General features: G+C 35.3%; 1 protein-coding gene across 1 annotated transcript in view; it reads left to right on the forward strand.

Annotated features, from left to right (window-relative positions):
* LOC123868515 overlaps nucleotides 1-24,740 on the forward strand; it is a 191,624-nt gene that overhangs the window by 46,112 nt on the left and 120,772 nt on the right. The window contains exon 2 of the mRNA XM_045911069.1: nucleotides 284-319. The gene's annotated coding sequence lies outside the window, so the exon portion shown is untranslated. The remainder of the gene's footprint in view (nucleotides 1-283; nucleotides 320-24,740) is intronic.

Below are 24,740 nucleotides of genomic sequence, written 5' to 3' on the forward strand. Positions count from 1 at the left end.
CAGGGCTCTCGACAAATACGATGGGCCAACTATTACTAATTATGACTTGGGGGGCTGTAGGGTGTGAGCGAACAAAATCCTAGTAGATAGATATAACGCTACGACTATGAGATATACTTACATAATCTTCTTAGCTTATTACAGACAGCATTCATGTAAAGATGTTTCATAAACGAAGAAGAAATTGAGGTCCATAAAAAAAATTAATCGAATTTGATAATTAACTATCCTGAATATTATGCAATAATAATACCATAAGTAATAATATCTCTCTTTGTTTCAGATCCCCTGGTGTTTTGAGAAACGCGTGTTTTCAAAGGTTTGTGTCTTTATTTTTTTACAAGGCAATTTTATCCATTCGGATTTTGTAATGTTTTTTCTTTTCCCTAATAACTTACCACAATTCATGTTGTTTTAGTTTTGATTTTATACTTAGATTAGGTATCTACTGTTGAGAGATTGTAGAGATGACGCAGGGGCTTCGTGATATCTATACCAATTAAACAAGAAAATGAACACATTTTCCAATGTGTACAGAAAACAGATGGGAACAAAAAACGATAAAATCATAAACTAATTGAAGAATGTAACAGAAAAATGCGAAAATCGCTAAATGCACTAAATCGTTTCTACAAATTCAAATTCAAATTCAAAATGTTTTTATTCAATTAGACTTTTACAAGTTCTTTCGAATCGTCAAAAGCATCTACCACTGGTTCGGAATGCCTTTCCTACCGAGAAGAACCAGCAAGAAACTCGGCGGTTGCTCTTTTCAAAGATTTGATATACAATATTATGCCATGTATAAAAGCAATTGAAGTCCTGCGCATTGCTGGAGCGAATCGAGGTTCAAATCCACGCTTTTTTATCATTTACATAATCTTCGATAGTATAATATGCTTTTCTCAAGAGCATATTTTTAATAGATTTTTTGAACCTGTGTAAAGGCAAGTCCAAAATTGACTGAGGAATTTTGTTATAGAAGATTATACCCATTCCCACAAATGACTTTTGGACCTTCCTGAGACGGAGCGTAGGAGTCGCAAGCCTGTTACGGTGTCTAGTCAGCCTGTTGTGTAGATCGCCAACCTTCTTGTAACTAAGAATATTTTGTCTTACAAAAATTATGTTGTTGTAAATATATTGAGAGGCTACGGTAAGGATACCTATTTCCTTAAATTTTTCTCGAAGTGAATCGCGTGGTTTTAAGTTATAAATTGCGCGTATTGCCCTTTTTTGTAATACAAAAATTCTCCCAATATCTGCCGCTCTACCCCATATTAAGATTCCATAAGACATAATACTATGAAAATAAGCAAAATATACTATCCTTGCGGTCTCCACGTCAGTTAATTGTCGAATCTTTCTAACCGCGTAAGCAGCAGAGCTTAGTTTGCCAGCAAGAGTTGATATATGGGTGCCCCATTGCAGCTTCGCATCTAAGGTTATCCCCAAAAATGTAGTAGTCTCTTCTATTTTCAAAATATCATTATTTATCATTAAATTAATGTTACTTGTGTTCTTGGTATTGGGCAGTGCGAATTCAATACACTTAGTTTTTTTTGCATTTAAAAGTAGATTATTTACAGTAAACCAGTGAGTTACCTGAGATATGGCACCATTTATATCGTCAAAATTGTCCTTATTTCTATCGACTTTAAAAATCAAAGACGTATCGTCAGCAAATAGTACGATATCGCAAATATTTTGGACTACATATGGTAAATCGTTTATGTATACTAAGAACATGAAAGGACCTAGAATAGAGCCTTGAGGAACACCCATTAGTGAGGCTGATCCGGATGACTTCACATCATTCACACATACTGTTTGAATACGCATAACTTGCGCATCTCGCTTTTTCAACAGTTCGATTGTAAAATAACTTGTCGGCACTTTAGCCTCGTTCATCAGGTAAAACTGGGTTATATTGAGATAATAGTTGCTCGTTCCGCCTGGGTGTTTCGTTGTTGTTGGAATTCTCTGCCGCGTTCGCTTTATCGAAAAAGTTCTTCTAGCTAATAGGTAGGTTACAAGGTGAATTTTTTGTCCCAGTTCGGATGCTCTCCACTGCCGGCACTCTCGTGAGTGGAATAACAAATGCCGATTGAAAAGTGCAATAACAGTCTATGGGATTTTTTGATTGTTGATTGAATCTAGCTGGTCTTCAAATATCGTTACATATGATATCGACTTGTCCGTATAATATTTAATTCAATTTTTGACGAAACTATATAACGTGTTTCAAAGACAAATGTCTAACTAATATTGTATATTCTTTTCTACTCTATAAAAGCCCAATAAAAATAAATAAAGATATGTATAAAAAGTGTGCAATGATGATGCAGGGACGACAACGTTTAGCCTGCTCGACCGCTATATAAAATCGAGGTTGCGAGGTTCAATAGTAAAAAAGCTAGACTCTGCGCTATAATAGGCTAAATAAAATAAATACAAATGTCCTAAAAGCTGTAGATATCACATAATAGCCAATCATACCTTTTTTTAAACTAGGCAAACGTTTTCAAAACCGACGTGAATCGGTATACTTATTTCACATTGCTTCGCTCGCTCTGCACTTTAGACTTTTTGAACAAAAGTTGGCCAGGCTGGAACCGTAAATATTTGACCGGATACCAGGCACCACCATAAAATAAATACCTACTTAATAATTTAAAAAAATTAAAATCACTGCCTGGCTACATTGTTTTTTTTCGAATTTGTAGCCGCTAGAGATGATGTAAAGACCTTACCTTACCGCATATACATCCAAATCCGTTCAGGCATTTAGGAGTTATGGGGGCTATAAAGAAACTCACATAAATATCTACATAAATGAACTCTGTAAACAACACTGCTTTTTGGATAGTCGTGTAAAAAGCCAAGCATATCCAGCTAAAGCCTGGCTACCCTACGCTGAGGAAACTGTAAACCAGAAACCAGATACCATAATGAAAATGGGTGTACAATGTACATTATTATATGTGGCGGTCATCATTTCCCCTACATACATTATGATAGTAAACCTGACCACGAAATGGATAATCGTTTATCGTTTACCGTTGCATCCATAACAAATCGGTCAACAAGCTATATTAAGCGAAATTACCTACTGTTTCGATTTAACTTGTAATTATGACTACTTATTGGGTTTAATTGCTCCATGTGATACAATTGTTTTGAGAATAGCTTGGTATTGACACTTGACTCGTCGATGTTGATTAATAATAATGACCGCTGGTTTTTAGGTCCACCATTTCACCGTCATATTGCAACTGTTAGGTGACTGCATCACTCTTCTAGGTAACCGTAGTGTAAGCCATCAACATCGCAAAAGGATTACAACACTAAAAATGTAAATGGCACCAAGCAAATTATGCACATTTTGTGACTGTTTGCGATCACTCTTATTCAGATTTAGATAGGTAGATACAAAAACCGAATAGAAACGATATTGGCAATCACCATTGCACGTAAACACTACAAAGAAAATCTACAAAGCAAGCCTGTTGCAGCCTGGTTTATTTTACAAAAAATAACACCAACAGCCAGCAGCATCGACGTGGAAACACTGATAGCCGGGCAAACATTGAAATGATGTTCCTTTGTTATGTTACGAATAGAAAAGACGAAAAACTAACATATCATATTCTTTTCGGTAATTCTAGAAAATTAAGCTCCAGAATTTTAGAGTTCCATACCAAAATTAAGGTAGGTACCCTTATGTGGGATTTCGTCTGTCTTTCTTATCGTGACAGCTTATTTTAATAAGTAAGATTATCCACCTGTTTGGAATAGTTTTAAATAATGCTTGCCCAACTTTAAATTTACAAAAATTAAAAAAAATAAGAAAAATTTCAGTGTAAATCGGGTCCAAATGGGGAGTTGATAATCATATTTTGCACATTCTAAAATAGATTTTTATTCATGTGTAAGCCACATATGTACTTAATTTCATTAGATAGATTTTCAATAGATCCACGCATATACTTACAAATAAAGTACCTAGTAAAAATTTGTTACAGTAGATATTTTGTTTTTACAAGTAAACACCCTTTTCTTCGCTCTCCATTGTCTGGCGTTCATTTTAAACCTGCACAGCGATGGAATTAATGAAAAAATGCCTGTCTAAATTCCATTAGAGCTATAGATCTAAGTACCTATACGCGTACATCCATGAATTCTTTCCCCATTTAACTGATACAGCTTTCACCATACCTACATACTTTATGACTTATGGTCACGCGCTCCGTTCCGTCGTTGGTATGACGATATTCTGACGATGCAATATTTTGTTCGCTACATTCCCATGGCAAAAATTCGTATTGAACACACAAATGCTTATAGAAATGCGGGTATGTTATAAATGTTTTGTCAGGATGTGCCTACTAAAGATATTGAAAATTATTTTGAAAGAAATAGTTTCGAAATAAAGTTTAGGAGCCGTATGGCGAGACACAAAACTAAGGAAATACAGCCTTGTACAAAATTTTAGCTTTTAATTTAATATATTTATTTAGTTTTAGATGTAGGTGCTATACCTAATATAATTGACTACTTCAAACTGCCCATGACCGTTCAGACCATGAACTATCCAGGAATAATTTCATAAACACATAATAGTAGAGCCTCGATAGTTCAACGGTTGAGGAGCGGACTGACTTCCGAAAGGTCGGCGGTTCAAACCCCACCCGTTGCACTATTGTCGTACCTACTCCTGGCACAAGCTTGCTTGATTGGAGGGGAAACGGGAGTACGGTGGACCCCCGGTAATCCGGCCCCTGTTTAATCCGGCACCGCCTGTAATCCGACATGTCTATTATTATAGAATTTACTAAATTCGACATACATAGTAAGGTATGATTTGTACTTCAGAGTATGCATAACATACAGAATCTTATCATTAGATCTGTAATTTTTCGGATTACAAGGTACTCTTTTGTAAAAAAATCCGGATTATAGGGGGTCTTAAGCAGTACTCTATAATCCGACAAATCCGATAGTTCGACTATGTCCTGCAAAACGTTTGTCGGATTACCGGGGGTCCACTGTATTAGTCATGATGAGCATGGATAAGATTCTTTAAAAAAAAAGATTTGATACCTATTAGTATATATTATAGGTAGGTATTCAACGTTGTAGCCTGCTCGGCAGCGATAAGATTTTTCTTTCCTAGCTTCTAATTTTAGGATATTGGAAAGCAACAGTGAAAGAAAAAATCTGCGGCGAAATACAGGTCCAAAAATTCTGAGAGAACTGTCATTTAAAATCTAAAGTCCCTTTACGTAAATGATAAATAAGTCTTTGTCGCTATTTATAAATGATTTTATGGTAAAATTACTAACATTTATTTAAAACGTCAAACAAGCCGAGAAGCTGCCTTGTAACAATTTTAATAAGTAACTTAGTAGGATGTTCAGGACAACTTGAAATGGTTCAGTAAACTAAGTATATTATATTACTTGGAAAGGTAATATTAGGTATAGTAGGTAGGTAAATATGACCTTTTGTTGATTGATTTGTTATTTTACTTAGATTTTGTCGCTGCTTTGTTCGAAAACCTCTGTTGTAAATAAATGGCTTTTTAAAAATTGAAACCTACATTACATACCTATTTTGCTATTAGTTTTGTGGGTGTCAATTTTTATTAGGCGCACCACGACTTTCATATTTTTGGTTTGCCATCAATCCATACCCCATGCTAATTTATAAATTCAAAAGTGTCCGTCTGTCTGCTAGCCGGGACCATCCATTCTTGACAAAATTTGGTATACATAGAGAACATACCAAAGGTATAGTAGGTATATATTTGTCTGGAAAATGAAAGAGTTCCCACGGGATTTTCAACAAATTAAAATAATAATTATTGAAGTACCTATCTACTTGCATTTACAAACATTTCAATGCAGCAAATCTATTTTGAAAATATACTCGTATATTCCAATTCTCTTCAAGTAAAGCAATCTAACCCCGTAGGGAAGTAGGAAAATGGATCAACGTTAATTAAAAACTGAATCAGACAAAGTGCAAACTCCATTCGGCCGTTGGATCAAATTGCATGAGCCAATTGGTGATCTGGTTATTTACTTAGCCCATTTTATGGAGACAAAGCTCGTGTTGACATTGATATCTACCGGTGCCGACGTGGATTTCGCGGATAAATGAATTGGCGCACTGGGAAATGGAAAGCTGACCACTGCTACCTTCATTTCCAATATAAACCGCGTTTTCATTTCCAAAAGACCCCTCTCATTCATTTTCTTCGGATTATCTATCTTAATGCTCTCTTTACTTAACGTTCCTTTATGAGACTTTAATTTAAACATATAAGCCGTTTGAATTATGTAGGGACGCACTTACTAGCACTGTTCTACTTATGAAATATTCAGTTCTCTAGGGTGACTTTCCCCGTGCAAATGCAAAACAAGGAAGTTTCGTCCCAAATGAAGTAAACGCCTCCCCTACGTGCCTCGGGCTTCATGAGATGCCCCAAGTCAAAACAAACTTTCCTTCCGAAACTTTTAAAAACCCGGTGGGCGCAGGTTTTAACTGGACTTTCAAGAATTCCGTGCACAAAAACAAGAAAATACTCGTATCTTTACGGTATCCAAATTAATATTTCGGTAACTGGATGGGTGACTAAGTTTGGACTTTGGAGGTTCGAATTTGGCGTTTTCTTGGCTTACGTGTATTGGACAGCACGTTTAGCCATCGCGTCACGTCGCTCTGTTCTGGCTACAATCAATAACGTCTGATGATAACTATAAGTGCCTTAAACTCGAAATCTCGCTCTCGACTCAAGTTGTATGCGGAAGGATCGGGGAACCCACCGCATCATTAGATATCCCAAGACAACTCCTACCATTATATGATAAATGGAAGAGGGTCACGACCCTCAGCAGTGAGGAATACGACACAGAGAGAGATTATAGATAAACTACATAGAAAGCTATCAATAATGGACGGGGCGTAGAATCGATGGCACGTCTGAAACATTCTCGAAGTAATGCACCACAATAGGAAAGCGGCGTCCCTTGTACGCCAATGAAAAGGCGCCTTGAGTCGGAAAAATCGAATAAGTCTTCGATTAGGTACAGCTATTGTAGATTCAGTAGGACTTCAACTTCACGATAAAGTAACTTTTATAATTTAAGTATCATTATTGTAGCTCTGGATCAGTGGGCTTTAATTTAACAATAGGAACGTTGACCGAAGTCTCTTTTCATTCATTGTATTGGGGAACCACTAATTTACGCATTTTTTAGGGTTCCGTACCTCAAAAGGAAAAACGGAACCCTTATAGGATCACTTTGTTGTCTATCTGTCTGTCCGTCCGTCCGTCGTGTCTGTCAAGAAAACCTATAGGGTACTTCCCGGTGACCTAGAATCATGAAATTTGGCAGGTAGGTAGGTCTTATAGCACAAGTATAGGAATAAATGAAAAAAAAATTAAAATGTGTTTCGATTTTCGAAGTAAGATAACTATACCAAGTGGGGCATCATAATATATGAAAGGGCTTTACCTGTAGGTACATTCTAAAACAGATTTTTATTTATTTTTATAATAGTTTTTGATTTATCGGGTAAAATGTTGGAAAAATACCCGTGTACGGAACCCTCAGTGCGCGAGTCTGACTCGTACTTAGCCCGTTTTTTTTTAAATTTACAAGCGCGCGATGGCACCTCACGGGGGTTGAGCCACCATTTTGACTTACTTAATATAACTGTGAACGTTATGACTAGGTGCTGGATAGGTAAATTATTTATTAAGCTGAAAGTTAGTAAGCTGAAGTGACTAAACCATCGCGTTACCTAAGTACCTAAAACTAAACTTTCCAATCGGTTCGCGGCAGGTTCATGACTAATAAGATTTATAGATGAGCTGATAGATCAGTTCATGTAGCTAATTCTGTTGTAGGCACACAATTTCTAAACTAATGACATATAAATATATAAATAATATTATAAAGAGGAAACCTTTGTATTTTTGTATGTTTGTATTGAATAGGCTCAAAAACTACTGGACCGATTTCAAAATTTCTTTTACCATTACTTAGAAGGATTCTTCCGAATCCGTATAGGCTATATTTTATCCCGGAAAATAGATAGGATTTTTCGTGGTAGTGAAAATTGTGGAGTAAGGCGTCGAAAAAACTGCCGTACGTTAACGATTATCGCGAACGCTGCCTAAATGGTTAGAGATGTATGGTTGACTTCTATAGAAAAGTTGTAGAACTCAATAATGCCTACAAAAAAGTCCGTGATAGTATAAACCAAACATTGATATTTTAGCCATTATAACCACTTTTCTACAAAACAAAATATTTTTTTCAGAGAGCTTAAAAAATAAATGTCCACCCGTGCGAAGCCGGGGCGGGTCGCTAGTGACATATAAATTTATTCCTTTCATAATGCTCTCTGCGGAAAAAGATAGCGTAAGATTTAGACCGCTAATTTATTTTAGAGTACGTACAACAGAATTAGTAGCCCTAAATCCGCAGAGGAACGGACATACCAACGTTAAGCGTTTAAATACCTATTTCATAATTTTCTACGCGCTTTCGTACCTACTATAATTTCTTTTTCCTATAAGTACCTACTTAGGTTTCAGGACTCAGTTCTATGTACTTCATAATATACGAAATAATTATTCCTAACTGGCTCAGATTAATGACGCGAAAGAAATTATACCAAAAGGCTCTTTAAATAGAGCACATTTCGAATATAATATTACCAAGCTAGAGGGCCATACAATTAAATTATTTTTCTTATTTCGTTCTCATTAGGATGTCGTTTTCAAATTAATTTCGCTTAATGACGTGAGGGTTCATCCCTAATGTCGTGTAGACGCTGATGAATCTGAATCAAATTATTATTTGCGTGGCGGCGTCGCGGCGGCTGCAACCACAGCGTAGACAGTAAGTATGGACGCCAAGTTACTTTTGTACCTTACGAAATTAACAAATAAATAAATAATCTTTATTAATTTTGAAAAATGTGTTAACAAACTTATGGGGCCTACCTCCTGAGGTAGAAATCTGTGTTTGAGGAAAGTATCTTTTATTGCAAGATAGAACAATCATGCTTCATAAAAAGCAATGATGATGTCTAGATTGGAACGCGCTTGCCTAAAAGATGTATTTTCACTCTTGTCATGAAGGGATTTAAGTTATACGTGGGAGGAAACACGGACGCTGAAAGGGCCACCATAGAAAAAGAGTTGTATCAGTGTCTTTCACTTTTGAAAAATTAATAATAGCTAAGTAACATACATAACATTGATTCTTCATTATTTATACTTATTAAACTAAGTGTATGTGTGTGATATTCAGGTTTATAAGATTGCCGTCAAGCGCAAACTTTTGTTTAAAAAAAGTGCAGCCTGTCTCAAAAAATAAAACTATGTTAACCAATTCAATTAGAAAACTGTGTTAGGCCACTTAGGCTGTGGTGGGTTCATGGCCTGCCGCCGGCCAATAATCTAGTTAGGGCGACCGCACGTGTTGCCTTCGGCACGCCGCGCGCTTCGCCGCCCGTCTGATCGAAAAGTAATTGGGTGTACTCACCTGCCGCAAAGTCCACTACTGTACTTTGCATACCTATATCTAAAGTGTTCTAAAACTACGATACTTGGGTCACATTTTTAAAGCGCTATCTATTCTACTCCCGTGTTTTTGTATCTTCGTCTTACTCATCAGTCATCACTGAGCACGAATTTTATACGCCATGTAACTAGAACCAGCGCCAACTTTTAATAAAAAAGTAACTTCCTCACAAAATTAAAGTATGCCAAACAATTCAATTAGAAAACTATGTTAGGCTGTGGTGGGTTCAGGCCTGCCGCCGGCCAGTAATCTAGTTAGGGCGACCGCACGCGCCGCCGTCGGCACGCCGCGCCGCGCGCTTCGCCGCCCGCCTGATCGAAAAGTAATTGGGTGTACTCACCTGCCGCAAAGTCCACTACTGTACGTTGCATACCTATATCTAAAGTGTATACTAAAACTACGCTACTTGGGTCTCATTTTTAAAGCGCTATCTCTTCTACTCCCGTGTTTTTGTATCTTCGTTTTACTCATCAGTCCTCACTGAGCACGAATTTTATACGCCATGTAACTTGAACCAGCGCCAACTTTTAATGAAAAAGTAACTTCCTCACAAAATTAAAGTATACCAAACAATTGAATTAGAAAACTGTGTTAGGCTGTGGTGGGGTCATGGCCTGCCGTCGGCCAGTAATCTAGTTAGGGCGACCGCACGCGCCGCCGTCGGCACGCCGCGCCGCGCGCTTCGCCGCCCGCCTGATCGAAAGGTAATTGGGTGTACTCACCTGCCGCAAAGTCGATTATAAAATAACTGTTTTGAGCAATACCCTTCACTAAATAGTATACCTAGGCAATATAATATAACTGCAGAACTACCAAATGCGAAAGTGAGTTTGTTTGTTCGTTTATTGGTTTGTCCTTCAATCACGCCACAACAGAGCAATGGATTGATGTGATTTTTTGCAATAATACTTTTTATTACTACTACTAATTATTATTAATACTACTTTTTATTCTTCTTCTTCTTCCAGCCCTTATCCCATGCTACGTGGGGTCGGCACAACATGTCTTCCTCTTCCACTCTCTTCTGTCATCCATCAACTTAACATCTACCCCTTTTAAACGCATATCCTCTTTCACGCAATCCATCCACCTTTTCTTTGGTCGTCCTCTTCTCTTCTCTCCATCCACATGCATATTCAACATTCTTCTAGTGATATGACTCTCTTCCCTCCGCATTACATGCCCATACCATGCCAGCCTATTACTCCTCATTTACTTTTTATTCATCAAAGGAAAATCAAAGAGTTCCCACAGGATTTTCATAACTAATCCACGTGGACTAGGTTGCAATTTTTCACGGATTTTGATTGGGTTCCCACGGGATCTTAAAACCTAATCCATGTGGATGTATTCTTTATTTTATTCGTACTCTTTGACTGCCGATGTTAATCAAAACGTTTAAGATAATTATTAAAAAGGTCTTAACAAACTCTTTAATTATTTTATTTTCACTTATGAATTATTTCTCCAAGACAATCAAAAGCTAGTTTTAAATGCGTACAATGGCTGTTACCAAACGTTGCATTGCAATTAAATGCTTCTTGTAGCTGTCGGCAACATACCTGCCATCAAAACCGCACCGCAGTAACAAACTCGAGCGCAAGTCAAATTGAAACGTCATGGTACCAAATTATACCCAGTGTTTCACGTCCTAACCGCCCGTCAGACTGCGGACTTCATTTATACTTCTAACTGAATTTAACAATGTCAAAATCACATTTCATTCGGATGGAAATCAAGTCAGTTGAGAGCTTTTGTAATAAGTGTTGTATATGTACGCACACGCATTTAAATAACAATTAGATTCATACTATAATAATATGAATGCAATAGTGTATGTATCTGTTGGTCTCAGGTCTGTTTGTCTGCTAGCTTTTAACCTATCCGTTAATAATAATTTGTTACAGAGATATCATACAGATATCTTACAGAGGTATCATAGCGTGTATCCTAGGGGATGACTTACGGCCAAAATTAATGCTCAATCTATCTTTAACTTGTCGATAAGTTACTTCGCAACCAAAAAGACTTTTGAAGAATAGCAACATTGCTAAGTAACTTATCGACGGATTACAGATAGATTGATTATTAATTTCGGCCGTTAATCTACTTTTTATCCCGGATTAATATACTTTTGGTCTGAGAAAGACTTCCCACAGGATTTTCAAAAACCTAAATCAACCTGAACAAAGTCGCGGGCGTCATCTATTTGTTACAGAAGTAGGTTGCATCGAAAGGACGGGCATAGCCTACTTTTTATCCCGGAATAACAAAGAGTTCTGGCGGAATTTTTCGAAGACCTTAATCCACGCGGATGAAGTCACGGAATTCATCTAGTATTATGCAAAGTTAGAAACATGGTTTCTGTTAAAGATCGTGAATATGTTTCACATCCAATTATTCGTAAGAAAGTAAGTAAATTATAAGTATCAAAGTTTTCTATTCCTTTACTTGGATACCAAAGTTTTCGGGAGATGTAAATGAATGAGCTTAGGGACTGAATAGTTTAATAATCACTTTAGAGTTTTCTTCTCACTTATAAGGTTCTACCTTGACGAGGGTTGATTTTGTTGTTGAATTGATTACAATAATAATTAAAGTAAATTATGTTGAAAAGTTATATTTGTACTGACCTAATAAAAATATAAAGTTTCATGTAATCTATAATCTATTGAATTAATATTGTAATATTATTTTACCATACCTAATCTTATTAATGCTGGAAACGTTATCCATTCTAATTAACATAACAAATATGATAATCGCTTTTGTCACGATGGCGAAGCTCCTGGTACAAATATTCAACAATAATTCTTATCTTACGATTTTCTATGTAGCATTTATAAAGATTGTGTTTATAGAAGTTATTTAAAAAACTAATTGCTATTGAAATGGGGGCACTTATTATTCTTCTTTAAAAAAAATACTTTTATAACTGCAATAATATGTACAAATATTAATTTCAATTTCAATATAATTTATTCTCCCAAAAAATGCTCAAAATATTTACAAAACTCCCAATATGCTAGTCAAAAATGGGATATTTTAGATCATTATTGTACAAAGGAGTGCTTAAACAGTCGCATTGAGGTAACTTGTGTTGCGATTTTCGTCAGTTTCCTGCGAACCATTTAACTTAGCTACATTATTTCTAGCTTATTACATAATTTCGACAAGGAACTTAGACTTAGACAATACAAGGAAGATTATAATTCGCCGAGACCGAAATAGACCAATGCAAACTAAACTAGCTAAATGTTTAGTTTGAAATCAAACTAAACCTTATAGGAAAAGAATTTCTGCCTAAGATACTCATCGTTAAAAGAAACTTAAGTATATGCAGTATTTTCCTTACAGCTTACCATACGGCTTTTGCATGTCAGAGCTTAAACATCACGAAATATGGGTTATGAAAGAAATTCTAAACTGTTTTGCTACGATCCGGAGTGGTACAACGCGGTTGGTTAGCCTTCAAAACCCTCTTCCTAATAAAAGAGGTCTTTGTGCCGCGGTAGGACAAAAACAAATGTGTTTATTATTTTTTAAAGCATTTGGTTGTGTATGGCTTTCAGGGATATACTTTGTCCCATTAGTTTGCACATTTTGGCTCCTCGAAATTGTTGCTGTACAGTGTATTGTTTCCGTAAATATAAAACCGTTACGTCCTCATGACTTCAGACCCAAGATCAGTCACTGTGGTTGTGACTTATGAGGTCAGGTGCTACAACTGTCATGAAATCCTACTATTATAAGTATTTTGTGACTATACTAACACTTTTAGTGCTACAGCCTTGTCCTGGTCTACCGTCTAGTACAAGACGTGTCGAATATACCTACTAAACCTTTCTAGAGACTGATTGGACAAGATTTTTTATATAACATTGAGAATCCCTTAGCCCAAAGCGCTTTCGAACATTAAAACAGATAACGAGTCTTCATCAAAGATTCAGGAGGTGTCAATCATTTCTTTTGAACATTTCCTTGCTAAATTCCATTTTTTAAGAAATCATAAAATATTCATTGCTTTTTGCTTTTTCTTTCATCATAAATTAAAAAAGTTTAAAAGTAAAACGCTATTGTTATAAACAGTTTTCAGTAGCAAGATAAGATAGGTACACGAGAAACAACATACTTAAATCTCTATAATTTACCAAAACCAACCAATCTAGTCCAACGTGCAGCAATAGGGCTTTTGCATTGCATTGCCCTATTGCCCTATTGCATTGACCCAATTACAATGACTTTGCATTTGTGCATTGTGGAGTCTACATCTCCAGAGGATGCTCTGGTGTGGCTCTGGAGTGAAACATACTTTGAGTGTTTCAGAGATGTGTTATGTTGAGCAGTAGTTATGGTGCGTACTGTTTGCTAGGTTGCTTGCTTTCCTGCAGGTTCAGTAGTGGCAGCAAGGGTGGTGCATATCGTATGCTGCACGTTATACGGTACCATAGAGATTAGTCTGTTTTGGTGGATTATAGCAAATTGAAGCTTTTTGTTCCTTGTGCAGCCGGATCTCCGCAAAGTAAAGCCTGCTTCTATCCAAGGTAGATAAGATTCACATTACTACCTTGGGAATATAATCCTGCCTATCTCATCTGAAATGTTCCCAGTTGTATTGAGAACAAAGATAAAATAAATAATAATAGCCAGCACTAATATTGGTAGTTACTGTTTTAAAGGTCACACTCGAGGCTCGAGATAGACTCAACTGGTAACTTTTGTAGGCATTGTCAATAGACGCTACTTCAGCTTTGTTGTTACTTGTATCTGAATAAGCGGTGAATAGGCAAATAGTGTCAGTTGATTCCGGCGTCTCGCAGAACTCAATGGTCTTGTCGATGCTGGCCTTGTCCGACATTCGATAAACTGAAGCCGATCTTGTACCACGTGTAACCTTTTGGCCTATTTGCCTTCTGAGTAACTGAATGTTATTGCACGATTTTACAAACCTGATTTTTAAACAATCTTTGTATTTTTCTAAAGTTTTTCGTTATTATGAGGCTGAACCACCTTTTTTATAGTGACTAACTAAAAATGAACTCTGGATTTGATTTTTTAACTTATTAATGTGAATTTGTAATCTTTTTGAAACAGTTAGAATAAGTGTTTAAAAAAGCTTTCACAAGCAAGCTTTTAGCAACACTAATAATAATTTAAACATAAGTACTTCCTGGATCATCCACTAAAGAAATAAAAAACGACAAAAATGTTTCGAGATTATTCGATTACAGAACAGAACAGTAAGTTCTTTTTTTTGTAACGATATGGACGATTTTCATTTATTATAACCATTAATAAACAAAGATTTCATTTAATATCAATTCTATGGCAATGGTCTAGCAAGAGAAAAAGAATATGATGCAAATACCATTAATCGCAGCATTTTATCAGTGCGTACTGCGTAAGCATTTTCCGTTCATATAAAATGCAAACGTATATTATTATGCATGCCATATATACTGCGTATCACGATTGATTCGATGGAGGGTAGAATATGGAAGCTGCGATGACATGAGTAATGCTCGTAAGTTGATACTATAAGTTTGTACTTTGTAGGTACTTTAATTAATCTTCTTTTGCTCTATATAAAAATATAAAAACCGGGGCAAGTACCGAATAGATAAAGGGTCGTATTCAAACCTTTAAACGCCATAGCTCAGCGAAAATTTATTACTGTGCACCGATTATCCAAAAAACTTTCACAAACCTTTATTGTGTTTAGTGCGAAATAAAGAAGTCAATGATTTTTTTTTTTAATTCATGACTGATCTTACCAGCCACCAAACTTCGTTTCTCTGAAATTGGAAAATTGAAAATATTATTTAGGTATAATAATATGTTCTTGGTAAGTATTTTCGTTGACTTACCTGTCTCATTTTCGTTAATTTTTTAAATCACTTTGTTTCTCCGGTTTATCTCCTGGAAAAACTGTCTCTCCGTCTTCCGCGCTTTTTTGTGTTTCGACTGAGTCATCTGTGTTGCGCCCGATGTTAGGAGTAGGTATTTACTGCAAAATATCACAATTTCTAGCTTATTTAGGTTTTTAAGGATTCCGTTGGAATTTTTCAAAATATTTTCTTAGCCTTTGCTAGCTACTCTATGAAAATAACCTACATGCAGAATTTTCATGTTCATAGATCCACTAGTTTATGCTGGGTCTTCTCTGTCAGTCAAGGATAGTAATAATAATAAATATAATAAAAAAGAAAGCTTCTAATAATTAAATAAATGACCTACTCTCCTCATAATTTCATAGTTATAAATAAGATAGAGTTTCTTTGTCTTTACTCCTGTACTTATGCTATGTTGCTATGATATCAATGTTTTAACTATGAATACCATGTCGTTATATTTTATCTACCTACTACTATTATAGGTACTTATATATTTTTATTTACTTGTTCGAGGAAAAACTTCATACTTTTGTTTAAGATGATTCTGTGGCATTGCAAATATCTGAAATAAAAAAATAAAAACGTATCAAATATAGTAATAGAAGCACTAGGAAGCACTTGTTTATTGTTACTGTCAGTTAGAAAATAAAAATTTACTTGCAAAGTTTAAAAGGGCCGCCCGTGCATAAATAAATTCTAACGAGCCACCAGCTCATTTTATTAAATCAATAGAAAGATTGCGCTGAATACAATAAACTGAAATCCAATTAACAGAGTTAATAAATTGCAAATAGCGTGAAGTTTGCCTTTCAACCAAATGCCTATTTATATTTTAAAGTATTTATTTTATTCCGTATCAAAATACCTCGAATGTTTTCGTATACCTCGAATGTGTTGTTAGTGAATAAGCAAATGTTGCATTTCCTGATTACCTTTATAGAAAACGCAAAGGCTGTATATTAATCTTTAATCGATTTATTATCTTTCTGAAAAACCGGCCAAGTGCGAACCAGACTCGCACACTGAGGGTTCCGTACTGGGGGTTTTTTCCGACATTTTGTACCTACTATAAATTAGAGATGATCGATACAGTACGTTATAGGCACAGCAACCGTTTTCAGTTACGTTTTGCTATAGCGGACACATGTCTACTATAAATCGAAAATTATTATGCATAAAAATAAATAAAGATCTATTTAGAATATAAAAGCCCTTTCATATGATACCTCACTTGGTATAGTTATCATACTTTGAAAATTGAAAATCCTAATTGTTTGTTCATGAACACATTTTAATTTTTTTTTTGTGATGTAACCACAACTTCACGGGTTTCGGATTTTTTAATTTACTTGTGCCATAAGACCTACCTACCTGCCAAATTTCATGATTCTAGGTCAACGGGAACTACTCTATAGGTTTTCTTGACAGACACGTTAGACGGACAGACAAACAGACAGACAACAAAGTGATCCTATAAGGGTTCTGTTTCTTTTGAGGCACGGAACCCTAAAACAGTGTAAAACAAACGCTTTACTGAAACAACCATACGTTTTGTAGCATATCTGTATAGTTTAGATAGGCTCTCGGTACTTGGTAGGCTGACTAGTGGTGAAAGGTCGCGCGATGACCCGCGACAGATATCCACTCACACCGGCCCGATAGCAGACGCTGTTCCATTGTCGACCAGCGGTTTCGCCACTTAGCACCACTCTCACCCGCGAGATCGCGAAATACTAACGAGTTTCGTAAAGAACGCATTGTGTTTGATCTAGATCGTGTTCGAAGATGCTCCGTAGATCATCAGCAGCCATTGTTACTTGTTGAATCGTTGCCTTCATTACCAACATTTTTATAGCCTTTTGTAATGAAAAGATATCGTTTTGACTACCCATATCTATACTAATATTATAAAGAGGAAACCTTTGTATTTTTGTATGTTTGTATTGAATAGGCTCAATAACTACTGGACCGATTTCAAAATTTCTTTTACAAATCGTATCGAATCCGTATAAGCTATATTTTATCCCGGAAAAAAAAAAATGTCCACCCGTGCGAAGCCGGGGCGGGTCGCTAGTGTATTATAAATGAGAAAGTGTTTTTGTCCGTTGGTCTGCCCTTCAATTAAATACGACGTAAAATATGAAATACGAAGCGCTTGTCTGGTCGCTTCATTATAATTATAATTTGCTGATGCCCACGACTTCATCTGCGTAGATTTAGATTTTTAAAACTTCTGTTGAAACTCATCGATTTTCCAGGATAAAAGATGTCACTCTATGCAAAAAATCATGTCAATCCGTTGCTGCGTTGCGACATAAACCAAAAGACTAACAAACAAACACACTTTCGCATTAATAATATGGTTATGTGAATATATTAAAATATATTCAAAGCTTCTCGGCATATTAGTCAAAGCTTTTTTACTCTAAAATAATTTTCCGTTGTGTTTATATAATAAGCAGAAATTAATTATTTAATAAAGCTCTATTTAAGTTTATTAACATCTGAACAAACTGCAAACATATTTTCGAACAAAGAGAGCGTTTATAATAATATTATAGGCTCACTTTGTGTCGCATTGCAGGCTAAAACCTCTCCTTGTGCAGCGGGCGATGGTAACGCGGCCTATGTTTCACAATCTTTTACGCATTTGCGTAGCTTTTATAAACTTCATATTATTAATTTAATATTTTTCAAATAATAAATACTTATTATTTATTATTTGAATATGCATTATTAAATCATTATTAAAAATATACTATAGGTAAGTACCTTCCTAATATATTCAAAATTCCTTATATAGACGGGTTTTTTATTCGATTAGCTACAAGTTAGCCGTTGACTGCGATCTCCCGTGGTAGTAAATGATGATGCAGTCTAAGATGGAAGCAGGTTAACTTGGAACGCTTATCGCAGTTTCACCCCTTTCGGTTTCTACGCGGCATCGTACTGGAACGCGAAATCGCTTGTCACGGCTTTGCCAATTTGGTGATAGGCAAAGGATACTACAAATAATTGAAATTTTAGGGATCAATTTATTGTTTAAGAGTAATTTTCTTTATTACCCCTTTTGTAATTGCAACTGTATTTGAAATGATTTTTATTTAAAAGCGGTCGAATTTGGTAAAAGTTAATATTATGGTCTCTTTTCATTGAAATAATAGTGACAATCTGCGAAATTTTATTTTTGCTATTTCACCCAAAGGAAAAGTTACGTTATAATATGCGGTTTTTATGATGTTAATGCGATCTACACTTAGCTTCAGAGATTTCAAACCTTTGAGTAGCTATACATATTTTCGCTTACGTCACATAATTCTACCGAGACCGATAGGGATCCGACGCGCCGTCTAGACCCGACAGTCCCGCTAGACTAGTCTTACGACTCTCACAATATACGCGAGACGCATTTCACCTACTTCCCGATTCGTCTGCCAACAAATCTGATTCAAGAATGAGCGCTAAAGTAAGACTCTCGATCGAAGTCGAGAGCTGGTAGCAATAGTGACAGCTTCTTACCACACAGTAAGTGCGCCGAGAATTTGCGGCATCTATATTGACACATTGAGTGCAGTGCAGCGCCTTAGAGGCTGCTGCTTGCTATGTGCTCGACACATATGTGACACTAGTATTGCCACATTAGATTCAGTAAAGATAGAATTCGCCATCATACTAAATCTTCTGGAGATAATATTTACTGTACGATTGAAATAGACTATTAGAGTACAAGAACGATTCCAATAAATATAGACTAAGAGCATACCTGCAAGGTTTACGTTATTGATACGTCCGCGTGGATTAAGATTCTTAAAAATCCCAAGGGAATTCTTAGATTTTCCGGTACAAAACGTATCTTTTATCCGTATCGGTATAAGGGATGCAAGTTGTCTCTGTATCAAATAGAAAATCCCCTCGACTTCACCCATGGGGAATGAGGTTTATCAAAAATGCCGTGGAACTCTTCGATTTTCCGGTACAAAAAGCTGTCTGTATGTCCCTGACCGAATTGGAAGCTTATTTGTTACCTTTCGTCAAAATCGGTTAAATGGATGGGTCGTGAAAACTAGTTGACGTACAGACACACTTTCGTATTTATAAAATTGGTATGGAAGTATGGATTAAGTATCTTAAATCTAAAGGTGGACTGATTCAGTAATAAACCCAGATACTAGACGAGTAGGCTATCGCTAAAATGAAACATTAATGTTTCCTCTGAACAGTTAGGTTTAAATGAACATAATAACTATTTCGGTCTATCTCTGGGATGAGGTAATTATAATAAAGCGGTTAGCAAACCGGCCTAAATTCTGGACTGACCTATTTTCATCATACATTGAAAGGTATCAGATGATTTTTAATGCATCGTTAACACGGTTTCCGCAAATAATTATTTCGTTATAAATATTATTACTAAGTATTTATTTATATTAAGAATTTATCCTCAAATTTTTACACTCAGTTTTAAATTGTATCAAACAATGTTATTTCAGGCAATTAGAATGTACCTATATCACAATTTATAATCTAAGTACGTTTTTGTTAATTTCTGAATCCGTATTTTTTATTTCATAGAATACATACATTAAAGAAATGTACCTAAATATTCAAGTAACATTACTTAGTTTTAGGACTGCCCGCAAATTCTATTGCTGCTGCCTGGACTTTCATAATATTGCGAACAAAAGAAAGAAATTTCATAATTAGTTTATATACTTACCAAGAGCTATTCTAAGTTAAAATAGCTATAGTCAAGCTAAATTGTTCACGCTTTTGATTTACAGAAAAAAAAAACAACGATGTTTACTTTAATTTTTAACACAACGAAGTAAAAATAACCATGACAATATCATGAACCACGTCATTCTATGTAATATGTTAAGTGTATACAATTTGTGGTTATTGTAGAGTTGAGTTGAGAATTCATTAGATCATCCGTGTTATAACCTCGAGACACGTTACAACATTAGTTTGTGTCTAATAATGTTAAAGTGGTGGTATTTCCAAACAAAGGTATACGTAGGTATTTGTTGACGCCAAATCACAGTATAAGTTGATTGGATTAGAATTAGGAACTTCCAATTATGGTAAGCAATTAAAATTAATTAATAAAAGTCACCTATTTGTCAGAGGCCAGTGATGTACCCCAAAATTTTTAGTCTCTATAATAATAATTTATTTAGGTAGTAAGTTCGACTTTTGTTGAGCGCTCTGGTGCAATTACTATAAGTCGATATATGAAATCGTGTATATAGTGTCTGGTCGGTATGTCTGATACACTTTTGAAACTAAGCTTCTGAAGTGATTTTAATTGAAAGATACCTAATTTTGAGAGTTACCTAACTACCTGACAGCCTGGAAAAGGACTTTGAAAGGATGGCTCGAATTGGCGATGATGATAAGGAGTACTTTAATTTCATATTTCTTCATCTTCAGTTAATCATTATCTAATTTCATAGCTTAATCGATAACCACGCAGCAAATAGAAATCGCAATCAGTTTTGCGTTACACAGGCAAATTTCACGTACTTAATTGTAATATAATATCGATGTGCGAATTTGTATGAAAGTCTACTGAAGATTTTCTAAAGAATCTTCAAGATGTCGATTTTGCAATTGAGGATAAATTAAACGCTTTCACTTGCTTTTTTTAACCCTGACGCATGAGTTTTTGTTTTGATTTTAACTCTTTATAATGTTTACTAGCTTACTTCCCTGTGTACGGTTGCTCTTATCATTATCAGAGTATCAGTTTTAACATCACACAAACACGTAAGTAGATATATCGAAACCTTCTCGGTGAGAACTTCTAGCTTTTTTTAAAGAATAAAAACAACGAGCAAACGAGTGACCTCTTTGTAAAAAGCCACAATAAATCGGTTCAGGGCTTTTTTAGATTACCGACTTATACCTAGGCTCAGAATAAATAAGTAGTAAAAAATTTAAAATAATAGTGCTAAATTTCAGTCATACAGCTTCAGCTTATGAGTATTCGGGTCGTTTTATACATACGGACAGACAGACAAAATGAAATAATGCGGATACTGTATTTTATTGTCAAACCTTAAAACGAGATCATATTATACGAGTATGAATAAGCTAATATATGGTGTACAATAAAATTAAATCAAATACCATGGATCTATTAATAAAATGAACTCTCCTCTTTCTACTCGTAAATCTCAATTATTTTCAATCTACTCAATTCGTAGTCTACAAAATGATAAAATATATTTCATCGTAGCTCCTAAGTAAGTCAAGTTCATAATAATTGTCGTTCAATGTCAGTGCTGGGACGCGTCTGCGAAGAGGGCCGTACTTTCCCAGGCTGCCAGCTGCATCCGGGGGGGCTTGACGTCACTATTGAGGATTTCCTTCGTAAACACCACACGGTGAAAAACAAAGATGACTACAATATGGATTTCATGTGCTACACTGGTTGTCTACTGTACCTAAAGATTCCGTACCTCAAAAATAAAAATCCTTAGTTGTCTGTCTATTTTCTGTCAGTCTGTCTGTCTGTCAGTCTGTCTGTCTGTCTGTCTGTCTGTCCGTCCGTCCGTCCGTCCGTTATGCATAATAGTTTTTGATTTATCGTGCAAAATTTCGAAAAAAATACCCGAGTACGAAACCCTCGGTGCGCGAGTCTGACTCGCACTTAGCCCGTTTTTTTTTCACTAAAGATGTAGACAACAGACATGCGAATAAAACCTACTGGATGTGACCACAATATGCGTTACATAACGATACGTTCTTTCAAATAAAAGAAGAATTAAGTAGGTACTTATTGAAATCGGTTCAGAAAGTAACACCGCCAAAATAAAACATTCGTGTGGAATTGAGAACCTCCCCCTTTTTTGAAGGCTTATAAAAGCTGATAGGTACTACTAAACGAAAAATAAAGCCAGAACATAGGTAGTTGTTAAAATGCAAAAATTTATTAAATCTAAATTTTAGAGTATAGGTAACAAACGAGGAGTAAAAGCACAGTAAAAGTATAGGTAGAGTAGTAGTATAGGACCTATTGTTATTATTTATTGGCTCTTGTTCCTCCTTCCTCTTCGCGACGCTTCCTCATTACTGAGGATCGTGGCTCCTTTCTTATGTTCTCTTAATTATACTGTCCAACGGAGCCTGTTTCAGCCGACACATGTCTTGCTGTTAAACTTGGCTTTGTGAAAAATTTTAGCTAATAGCCGGGAGTTTCAGTCAGTCAGAAATGTGAGGTCCTCACATTCACTGAGAGTCCAGCGACAAGATTCTTCAGCTAAAATGTGATTGCAAGATAACCACGCCCGATTGGCCAACTGTGTTCCATTAGGCATTCTCTTCAATTAAGCATTAATTCAACCAATGACATTGATTGCAATTCACGGTCACTGTGCTCTATCTACTTTTAACTGAAACCAGTTACTGGATGACTAACAAAATACATCATTATCAAAGAATGTTAAAACACCTTGAATAAGTTTAATTTCAAAACATTTTTTAATGAAAACATTTAAAGTAACACTAATTAGAATACCAAGAATTCAATATTTCGGCAGCGCTCAAAATTATATTCCATATTTTTGGCTACTTTGCATATTATATTATGCATTATTTGTACCAAGGTTATATTTAAAGAAGATGGCAAAGGCCTTTGAAATCTTACCAAACATATTTTAAGGTACGCGTACTTCAATTCAAACAAATTTTATGGAATTCATTTCGAAATTTAAATCTTTTACACCGAACTACTACAGTGCTAATAAAAACTATATCAACGATGATATCGGATAGCACTTTAGGTACAGCTCCCAATCAAAAGGTAGTGATTGGTTACGTGATTGTTATTGGGTATAGTTTATTATATTATGCTCTATTATTGCATAACACTCTTACTATAAAAGCATTACCTCTCGAAATGCAATTTCACTTGAAATTGTACTTACACGTACATAAACTCTTAAAACTAACTTTCTCTTGTGAAAGATCCAATCTTCAAAATCGATTTAGATATGTCACGCTTACTCATCATTCTTTTGCTTGTTTGTGTGTCTTCTACTGCGAATAACATCGTTAGTACCAACATGACTAATATTTTGCGTTCACAGATTTAAAAGTCACTGAACAAGTTGTTTTTTAAGACATACAAGGATGCGAAGAAAAATAAAACCTTTATGGTTTTGGGACATTTACATCCGAATCTAGAGACGTCTTAGTCTAGACGACTTCTAGTCTTGCTTGAGTATAATAATATTATAATAATATAATATAATTATTATGGCGGGCGTATGGCGTATCAATTTTAGGTCGTTATTAATCATAATTTATATCAGTACTTTCGACTATGTAACATCTTGTAAGTAATGTTCTTGTCTTTTTTCACTTACACTAACCTATCTATTCCTACTTATAATAATTTTGATAATTTATATCTAATTTAAATATAATATAATATATTTTAGTTCATAAAAGAAAATAAATTATACTTTCTCGCAAACAAGTTAGAACTGTTTCTGTTATATCTTAAACCACAGGGTAAAACAAAGCATGTACATCCTTTATTCCCACATTTCTTTAAATCTAATTGTATCGTTTATCATTAACAGCGCTCGCTTCATATTATTAACTTTTATACAACCACGGTCCTGTTCTATTTCCTTTGTGAGCTAGTTTTTGCTGTATTTCATTACCGACAACCATCACTATTACGGTAAAACATAAATAAAAACCTATGTATTGGCCGTTGATCTCATTGCAATTGTAATAGAAGCATCGGAACGAGCATCCAGATAGCAAATAGGCACTAACCCGACCACTCTGTTTGGATTGTCTATTTGTGGACTGGACTAAGCGGACTATAACATCTATATGTAATTGTTTTATTATTATTGTATTCATAAGCGGTTTAACTGTCGGCTCTTCCTGACTTTTAATTTATCTACTTATTACTTAGTCTAATTTTCTTTCTTATCTACTTGTCATCTACCAATTTTATAGATGTACTTTTCTAAATAATTCATTAGATGTTTCAATAAATATAATTTTACAATACTGCATATTGTTTCTGTTTTATAATTCGATGATTTAGGCAATCAGAAATAGAAAAAACATTGTACGACAAAGTTAACTTTTAATTTGGATCTGAAATTTTCTACATATGAAATGAAATTCAAATCACGAAATAGATTTATGTAATTAACGTGTATTCTATTGTTTGTACATGAGAAAGCATCCATTTAATTGTGTAAATTCATTG

Source organism: Maniola jurtina, chromosome 1, assembly GCF_905333055.1.
Source record: "Maniola jurtina chromosome 1, ilManJurt1.1, whole genome shotgun sequence".
Lineage (NCBI taxonomy): Eukaryota > Metazoa > Arthropoda > Insecta > Lepidoptera > Nymphalidae > Maniola > Maniola jurtina.